General features: G+C 38.5%; 1 non-coding gene across 1 annotated transcript; it reads left to right on the forward strand.

Annotated features, from left to right (window-relative positions):
• Positions 1-1,523: 1,523 nt before the first annotated feature.
• On the forward strand, positions 1,524-1,596 carry TRNAC-GCA (transfer RNA cysteine (anticodon GCA)). Its single transcript has one exon. It is a non-coding gene; the product is annotated as a tRNA-Cys (tRNA).
• Positions 1,597-10,552: the final 8,956 nt, after the last annotated feature.

The following is a 10,552-nucleotide window of genomic DNA, read 5'->3' on the forward strand; positions in this document are numbered from 1 at the left end:
TTGGCTACAAACACAAAATGAGCTCCATATTTGGGATTGAGTTGCAAATCATCTATCTACTCTCCTCACTGCCTCGTGTCAACCTCCTTACTATGGTTCACTGTGCCTTTTACCCAGCACTTCTATATGCACAAGTTTCCTGTGGTGGAGTGATTCTATGTCATGTAGACCATGGCTTTGAGCTTATAATTCATTTAACAATGTCCTCAAATCCCAATATCAGAAACATGAAAAGCAACTTGTCCAAAGATACATAACACTGAGTCTTCTAAAAACTCTGAACTATTAAGCATATTTTGTAAATATGTAAGTACATATCTCTAAAATTATTAATGAATTCAGACATCTTATTAAGGCACAAGGGATAAAATTACTCTCAGCATAGTCCTACACTAATGAACTTCGAATTGCAAGAAAGACTCAAATGGCTTAAGCAAGTGGGTTCTTCTTTTGTATATGATACCTGGATATGACAATACAATGTTTACATCTGAATTTTCTAAATGCAATGATTCAGAGAAAGATACTCTAGAGGTCCCCTTCATGGATCACAGCTTTTTGTGGCAAAGGGGCTTGCATAACTCAATGAAGCTAGCAGTCATGCCATGCATGGCCACCCAAGACGGATGGGTCATAGTGAAGAGTTCTGACAAAACGTGGTCCATTGGAGAAGGCAATGTCAATCCTCTCCAGTATTCCTGTCTTGAGAATCCCATGGACAGTATGAAAAGGCAAAAAGAGATGACACTGGAAGATGAGCCCCGCAACTCAGAAGGTGCCCAATATGCCACTGGGGAAGAGCAGAAGGCAACTACCAATAGCTCTGGGAAGAATGAAGCTGCTGGGCCAAAGGAGAAACAACACGCAGTTGTGGATGCAGCTGGTGGGGAAAGTCCAACACTTTCAAGAACACTGTATAGGAACCTGGAATGTCAGGTCCATGAAGCAAGGTCAACTGGACATGGTCAAGAAGGGGATGGCGAGACTGAACACTGACATCTTAAGAATCAGTGAACTGGAAGTGAATGGGTGAATTTAATTCAGATGACGTTTATATAAAGATTGAAGGCAGAAGAAGGGGATGGCGGAGGATGAGAAGGTTAGATAGCTTCACCAATTCAATGGATTTGAATTTGAGCAAACTCCAGGAGACAGCAAAGGACAGAGGAACCTGGCATGCTACAGTCCATGGGGTTGTAAAAAGTCAGACACAACTTGGATACCAAAGAGCAACAACTGGAGAGGTGTATTGTCCAATATGGGAGCCAGAAACCACAAGTATCTATTGAGCACTTGAATTGTGATTGGTCTGAACTGGGATTTGCTGGGAACGCACGTCAGTATGAAGAGTTAATATCAAAGAAGAATGTAAAATATCACATGAATCACTTTTATAATGATTACATGTTGATACCATATTTAAGATATATTAAGTAAGTATATGTTACTAACATTAATTTCACTTGTTTTCTTCTTGTTTTTCGAAAAGAGGATACTAGAAAATTGAGACCTTCCTATGGGGCTTCCTGGTAGCTCAGAGGTTAAAGCATCTGCCTGCAATGCAGGAGACCCAGGTTCGATCCCTGGGTTGGGAAGATCCCCTAGAGAAGGAAATGGCCACCCACTCCAGTATTCTTGCCTGGAGAATCCCATGGATGGAGGAGCCTGGTGGGCTACAGGGTCGCAAAGAGTCGGACATGACTGAGAGACTTCACTTTCACTTTCATGGGACTTACAGTATGTCTATAGGAATATCTAAGACATGATCATTGTCCTTTCTCAAGGATGTGATGACGGATATCTGTTAAAATTACAAGTGACTGGAAAAAGAAAGTAGCATCTCCAAGAAAGCCCAAAGAAGGGGAAAAATCAGTGTGGTCTACAGACACGGGGAAAGTCTGATGTTAAGGGTTGCAAGAGAGTCTTTTGATGGGCTTGATGAGGAAAAAGGATGGGATAAGGTCACTGTCAGTGCAAAGGTAAGAAAGGAAGAGAAATATTAAAAGATGACAGAAATACAATGAAAGCTCCAACTTCTTCATAAGCCCAGAAACAATAATTGATAATAATAAAAGAGGTATACGTATTTATTTTTCTGATTTTCTCTTAAGCTCTCTATTAATCCAGTGTTAGCAACTCATATATGCACCTTTTTGGGGAGCCATTTGGAACATGGCTTTTGTTCCTTCAAAGAAATAACGTTTGCTAGTAACAACTGGAGTTCTTTCTCTCTTCTGAATGCAATTTGCCCCTTCATTTTTTAAAAAATCACCCATTCTGAAACAGCTCTGCAAATGATTACGAGCTTTCAATGTTACACGACTCATTGCTCTATGCATTTGTCAAAATTTCAGCAAGTCAAGAGATAACCTAAGGACATAAAAATTAACACATGTAAATTAATCACTGATTCTAGTTTGGGCTATGAAATCAATACAAAAAGTAAGTCAATTTTTTAAAGCTTCAATTAAAAAAGACATACCCAGAAGAGGTGTAACCAATAATCTGGCTTGTTTCAGTAAGAACATGTGCTGAAACCATATGTCAAAGAGAACACCAGAAACACAATCCATGGGAAATGTTTTGTTTTTAAATCTGAAATCAAAATGGTAGTGTGAAAGCTATGTTTTATTCAACCCTGAGAGAGCTGTCTCATTTATGTGACTCGTGAAATAACGAAGTTCTTTCTGGGCTATTGGCCTCTTAATCTTGTGTATTAATTCAGGTAATGCAGCACTACCACTATCGTCTACGTAATTATTTTTATTTATGTACCATTAAGCTCCATTTTCATTACTTTTGGATACAAAAAAGGGGCCAAACAAAGGGTATTTGGCCAGCACCATCACCTCATTTACAATCTTCTGAAGACCCCTTTCTGGGTAGAGAATACACATGACAGTCCCTGACATTTTTTAAAAGCAGTTTTTACTTCTTTAATTAGGAATTTCAGGCAGGACCCTCTGCTTGAACCCTTAATATTTTCAGACACTTCTGCCTCACTTCTGGACTGATTCTTCCTAAGTTTGTGCTGAATGCATTCATGCTTCGCAAGAAAGCTGCTCTCGGGCCCTTTCATATTCTGCTATAATCCTTTGGTAATTACAAAGTCTGTCTCTGCAACAATGGGCAAATCCTGGAGGAATTCGGAAGCCAGGGCCCACGTGTAAAATCGTCCTTGGACATCTGGGCTGAATTCGCCTCCCAGGGGCCCTGGACTTAGAAAACAGCCCTGTCAGAAATGCAAAAAATCAGAGGAGCACAAAGGTGATGATGAGAATAACTCTGTGTCAGTGAAAAACACTAGTTAAATAAAGTAGGACTACCAACTTTCAGGAAAATATTTCATTTAATAGTGGATAAACCCTCACCATAGAAGTTGCAGCCCTCGTATAGCAAATTTCAAACTACTTAGCACTCCACATATAACCGTTTCTCACCCTCACACATTGCAGACCCTGGGGAGTCTATATATTTCATCCCTCCCTTTGTCTTCCTGTAATTATTAGTCCACTTTTCTTTTTTTTCTTTTTCCTCTCAGTTACTGATATAAAAATCATATCAGAAATTCTTTAATGCCACCAACTCAAGAACATCAAAATAATATTAGTGTAATTATCGTGTTTAGCTATTTGCAATTCATTGTATTATTAAGCATTTGTAATTGGTCATAATGATTAAGCTGGAGTTTTTATAATATATGCTTTTCTTTACTTATATATCACAACCAAATACACAGTTTACAGAAATTTGTTACATTACTATTTGGAGAATTCTTAAGTCCTCACTCAGCAAAATAGTGTTAAGTGCCTCTGCCTGGTTTTGTTCTAAAGACAAATAGATAATACATGCCCTGCAGTTATCTTGGACATCTATTATTGAGATGTAATATGTAGGTAGTAAAAATCTTATGACTTTTGCTCCAATGCACTAAGGTAGGTTTAAATTGGTTGAGTAATGCGATAAAGGAATTGCCCAAATCAAGAGAGCAGAAAGCTAAGAAATGTTAGTTTACATTTTTTTCTTTTTTTGGTATACAAATTAAAAAATTTTCCCTATTATTCTGTGAACCTTTGAGGAACTGATTAATGCTCTTTTCTGCTGCATCCTGCCCAACAATCATGCACTGAGCTTCATGCTTTCTAATGACAGCAGTAATTTCATGTCAGTGTCATTTCTAGGCCACTGAAAATATATACAGAAAAATATTAAAATCATACTTACTAAAGAGTAGCACATAGATAGTCAGGAATAAGATTATTGAGGGGCTTCTAGAGTGTTTTGCTTTTGCTTCATTGTAAGATGAAGTAAACATGGGGATTTTCAAACTGAACGAGCACTGAGCCATAACTCAACTTCATCCTTCAGTCCTAAGAATTTTTGGCAGGTAAGCAACATGCCAATAATCCTAATAATATTGAACTACCTGGTTGCATGTAGGGTTAGGAAGCTGGACCTCATTTGATCCAGAATTTCCAGGGGACCACAGTAGATTTTTTTTAAAAAAGAATCACAAAATAGACTACAGGATGGATGCTATAAGTCCTAAGTTGATGATCCTCTGGCATTTATCCAGATTGTAGATTCTGAGATGAAAGGAGACCTAAGGCATGGCCTCTATATGAAGTGGGAAAAAGGAAAAGCCAAATGACATCCCTTTAGTCAGTTATGTCCACTTTCACCAGATGTGAAGAAAACAATACAAAACTTAAGAACTAAAGCTCAAGCAAGCACAGCGTGGAGAGCTAAAAGCCATGATTAAGCTTGGGGAAAGAGAATATAAATTTCAAAGAAAAATGATTCACTATAAGCATTTACATCCTAAAGCCAATGGGGTTTTCAATAAACCATTCGAGAGGGGGGAAATGCACAAAAATATGTTTCCACTGGCAAAAGCTTGTTAAATCTCCTAAAGTGAGTTTTTGTTTTACCCCCTGCTTTGAAAGTACTCAGTTCAAGCCTATAAATTGGTTGAGGAAGGGAAAAAAATCAGTTCCTTAGGTCCTTGTAAACATTTCACTTTTATTTTTAGAAATAAGAGATTATTTTTCAAAAACTGCAGGTGTGAGGAAACTAATATTGAAAGTCTCCTGTGAACTGTTTTATACCTTACTCCATTAGAGTGTCCTTGGAGTAAAACAAATTGGATGAAAAAACACAAACCTTGTAGCTTCAGATACTCAAAAGCTTATTACAGCTGAAAATGAGTAAAATATTACAGCCACCAGGCCTATTACAATAGAGAACAAATTCAGCTTAGGCTCAAATGTAAAAGCAACCTCATTATAGCCTCCTGTTCTTTCACATGGGCCCCCATTTAACCTAACGCTTTAAAACAGAGTCTCGGTTTTCATTTAAATTACTAGTTAGAAGAAACGATGAAAGTGTTTACTTGTGAGAATAAAAAAAAAATCTTAAATACAGAAGAATACTAAATTTTGTTCATTATTTCCATTCAGAGGCAAAGATCACAATGCCTCCCAAAGGGCTACTGGGTTTTAGTTTCAAAATTCAACACGGCTTGTACCCTTAGCACTTCCCAAACAGGCACTGAGATATGGTCTCAGCTTACCAGAAGGACAAAACACAACTCTCATTGTTGTTCAGTCGCTCAGATGGATTTCTTAGTGATGCCAAGGACTGCAGCACGCCAGGCTTCCCTGTCCTACACTAACTCCCAGAGTTTTGCTTAAAGTCATGTCCATTAAGTTGATGATGCCATCCAACCATCTCATCCTCTGTTGCAAGATTTATGGGGAACTCCTGCACAAACACTATTTTTTCTTTTTCAGATTAACTAAAAGGCAAAAAGTAATTGAGATCTATTCATGAATATGGATTGGGGTATTTGGGATAGGCTAGGCTTTCCAGCTACTAATACAACTTTAAAATTCTTTTTCTAATTTCTATAAAGCCATCTCTGACTCCACAAGGAAAATTTCCAGGTTTCAAAAAGAAATGTCTTCCTGTGATACATTATCTACACACATACACACAAACACACTTTGCCAAGTAAACATACAAATTATTATAGAGGTCCGATCATTTGTTTCTTAGGTTTGTCCATGGGTGGGTACTATGAGAAAAAAAAATACTGATAAAAGAACTAACGAACCACAGTCATGATTAGACATTATAAAGAAGACTGAAGTTAGTGAATTCCTAACTTTGCTCTTGTTTTCTTGTATTTATGAGGATCTCCATCCTTCTTTCTTTCTCGAGTTCTTATGGGATTAAAATTTGTTAAGTCTACTCTTAACATATTCCAATAACAAAGTAACACCAATTCTTTCAGTCTTCTTTATAATGCTTATTTTCCAATAATCAAATTTTTTAGAACACTTGCTTTCTGGGCTCTTTAAAGGTTTTCAAGTTGCTTTTGCAAGTGAACATAAGCTCCACTCTTGGAACAACAGTGCAAATAATTTTCTAATTATGGCATGTGATATCCTGCATGTCACTCAAGATAAAGGATGTTGAAATCAGGAGTAAATTCAAAATACTTCATGTTGAGGTGAGGAAACTGATGCCTAAAGGTACTAAGTGATGCTCCTGAAATTACTGACAGAAATGAGAATACAATAAAGAGTTTTAGAATTCTAGATCATGGTCTTCTGCTATATGATACCCTCATTTATGCTAACATTTAATCATTTGGTGATTTTTTTATGAAATTGCATTTCCACTAAGTGAATACTCTTTCCATGTGTTAGGGTAGAAGTGATGTGCTTTCTGTAAGTTTTCCTGATGCAGTCAAAGCCATCTGAAATATTTGAAAGTCATCAAAAGAAAATATACCTTTACTATTAGCATTCCATGAAAACCAGAAGGAATAGAGAATTGTAACCACCATGCATGATTTCTTACAGATTTTAGTCAATTAATATCATCTACAAACTTGCTTAGCACCCAACCTTATCCATATCAATGACTAAGTCATTAAGGGCCCTGGGGCCACACCTTGTATATTAGAGTCTCATCTGGTAATGGAAATCTTTGGATCTCTATTTCACCATTCCCTAATACAATAAGTCATTTGTAGAACATTACGCATTTGCCTAATTATTTTTAAAACATTTGCTTAGTACTTACTTGTGTCAAGTGCCTGATTTACTCCCAAGAACTGAGAAACAGGAGAGTGACTGGGAAAGAGAGGGAATCTACCCCTACTAACATGGATCTCAGGGGAATGCTTGGACTTATCAGGAAGAACAAAATGCTGTCAAAGGTCAGAGACTTGTGTCTCCTTGTCCCAGCAAAGACTTCAAGTGACATTGGGATACTGAGCCAGGCGTCAGCAGTTGAAAATCAGTAGGATAGTGTCCTATAACAGAAGAAGGATATCCGAGCAAATGCATAAACAAATGAACCTGCAGTGAGTCTCTCCCATGCCCCGGGGGGCAGGCTGGTGGGGCACTGGATCCATGTAAAGGCTCAGAGTGGACAACTAGGGAAAGGAACTTGAATGAGACACTGGTGACTATTCAGCAGTTGAGGGAAGACCACGTAGAGAGACAATTCCCAACAAATCACTGTGGTCACTGAAGTCAGCACGAGTAGATGTAATACGACATTATGGACACATAGAAGAAGAGCAGAAAATTGTGCCAAGGGGTATGCATTTTCTCATTTGGACTGTAATAAATCACCACACATTTACAGGAGGAGGGAGGAGGGTTCAGGATGGGGAACACGTGTATACATGTGGCAGATTCATGTTGATATATGGCAAAACCAATACAATATTGTAAAGTTAAAAAATAAAATAAAATATAAAAAAAAATAACATCATTTTTTTTAATCTTACATTTCTGAAGGTTAGATCAGAAAAGGGTTTTACTGTGCTAAAATCAAGGTATTAACATTCTGGAGACTCTATGACACAGCCTGTGTCCATGTGTTGGTTTGTCTCCATCATCAAAGTCAGCAACGGCTATTTAAGTCTTTTTCATATCGCTCTAACAAGCTCTTGTGGGCACAAGCAGATAATCCAGAATAAACTCCCCACGTCAAGATCCTTAATCTAATCACATCCAATTAAACTGAGCTAAAGCACTCAATCCTAAAGGAAATCAGCCCTGAATATTCATTGGAAGGACTGATGCTGAAGCTGAAGCTCCAATACCTTGGCCACCTGATGCGAAGAGCTGACTCATTGGAAAAAATCCTGATGCTGGGAAAGACTGAAGGCAAAAAGAGAAGAGGGTGGCAGAAGATGAGATGGTAGACAGCCTCACTGACTCTGGGGACATGAATATGAGCAAACTCCAGGAGATGGTGAAGGACAGGGAAGCCTGGCATGCTGTAGTCCATGGGGTCAAAAGAGCTGGACACAACTTAGTAACTGAACAACCACAAAATGTAACCACTTGGTCCCACTGGCCATGTACAGTAACATATTCACAGGTTCTAGGTAATTGCCTAGAGAAGGCAATGGCACCCCACTCCAGTACTCTTGCCTGGAAAATCCCATGGACGGAGGAGCCTGGTGGGCTGCAGTCCATGGGGTCGCTAGGAGTCGGACACGACTGAACGACTTCACTTTCATTTTCACTTTCATGCATTGAGAAGGAAATGGCAACCCGCTCCAGTGTTCTTGCCTGGAGAATCCCAGGGACGGGGGAGCCTGGTGGGCTGCCATCTATGGGGTTGCACAGAGTCAGACACGACTGAAGTGACTTAGCAGCAGAAGCAGCAGCAGGGAATTGCCATTTGGACATTTTGGGGGCTAGGGCATTACACTGGCTATCACAGTGTGAGAGGAGATCAATAACCTTGGAAATTTCACATGAGATGATAATGGTGGAGTCTTGCTGAATGAGTAGACTTCCAGAGAGGTAGTGAACGGGAGGTGAGAAAGGGAGGGAGGAAGGAGTCCAGGCAGAGAGAGCCCTAGAAAAGCCAGAGTCAAAAGTCTTTCATCCATTGCTTCCTTGTTAAAAATATAATCTGCCACATAAGCAAACTGCTCTGACATTTCTAGTCATTTTGTTCACTACCAGCATCTGCTACCCTCTTGGAGATTTTCACAGATTAATATCCTATTTCCATAACTAGCTAAGTACTAATGTTAAGTAAGCTAGCTGTACTATTCAAATATTCGTTCTTTACCCTCTCTTTAAAAATGAATACAATAATATTCTCCTATTTAGATTTCAAATGTCTTTCATCATTCATATGGACTGAATACCATGATTACAAACAGCACTGAAATACATTCCCCCTGCAATCAACAAGGATCTCCATCATCTGGTCCTGCTAATTTACATATACTATTTACAGACTTCTCAGACTATATCTATGTATACACCATTTTATTTACAAAATAATCACCTCCCTCAATGATCTTCTTTGAGGTTTAAACCTTCCACAGTTCCCAACAGATTGGTGCAATTTATTTTCACTTGCTTTTCACCCAAAGAGGATGGGTGAGGAGTATGTGAAAATTAATCAAAAGCAGAATTAACAGGAAGTACAGGGAACAAGATGTGGTAGGTCCATTCAGTTCAGTTCAGTTCAAAGATAATCAACAACAATCTGTCAACACAATGGTGCCTCTGGTTACCCAACCAAGATCTGGGGACATTCTAGCCAACCCCATGTACCAGAAGCATACATGCCTGCCAAGGACCACCTTGAAACAGAAACCTCATGGAGTCTGGGAAATACATTCAGAATTGTCTCTACTGAATAACTCAAAACCAGTAACCATGCTCTAGTCCCAAACTGACTGGAGATCTCTAAATGGTTCCAGGTTAGGACTGGCTGACTCTTCCCAGGAATGTTCAGCAGGATGTCTGAATCTGAGAGTTACACAGAGTTTTCTTATCATTTATGGGTCTCAGATCAATCGAGATAATTGCAAAGTTCCCCTAAGAGAATTAATATTTTGTAGTAGACTTAAACGTGTCTATTCTTAAATATCCCTCAGGTATGAGCAAGCCACAAATTTAACTAAACCTCAAAGGTAATGTGTCTAAACTCAAGGGAAGGAAAACAGTGAAACCAGGGGTGGTGTCCAACTCTTTCCTCTTAACCATTATTTTTCACAGACTGTTGTCTGACCTTGTTGTGAAAAACACTTACTTGATATATATTATTTAAGAATATATTTATGTTGCCTTTCTATAATAACATTTCTATCTCTCTTGTGTTTTTGTCCCCCTAAATATATCCCTACCCTCTTGTGCTATTTCTCTGGATCTTTCCTTGGTGACCTAGCCTAATTTCCAAGGATAGCTGCATTCCCACTTGCTTTTCAGACTTCATATTGCCCTGATTTTTGCAAAGTTTGTATTTTTCTATTGTTTTAGTCTTCTCTATGTATTGGGAATTTTGGCTAGAGTAAAAGTTTCCCTTAAAGAATCAACAATGCTGTGACAATTTATTTAACAAGTCATCTGGAAAAGATTGTAAAATATATCCTATAATCATTTACATCTTGCTATTCATGGACAGCGTCCATGGATATTTGAAGAATTTTAGGCATTAAAGTAGCAACTAATATTTAAATAGTGCCTGTTCTATGCCAAGTGCTGTGAAGAAAGCCAGG

The sequence above is a fragment of the Bos mutus genome, chromosome 27 (genome assembly GCF_027580195.1).
Source record: "Bos mutus isolate GX-2022 chromosome 27, NWIPB_WYAK_1.1, whole genome shotgun sequence".
NCBI classification, from domain to species: Eukaryota; Metazoa; Chordata; class Mammalia; order Artiodactyla; family Bovidae; genus Bos; species Bos mutus.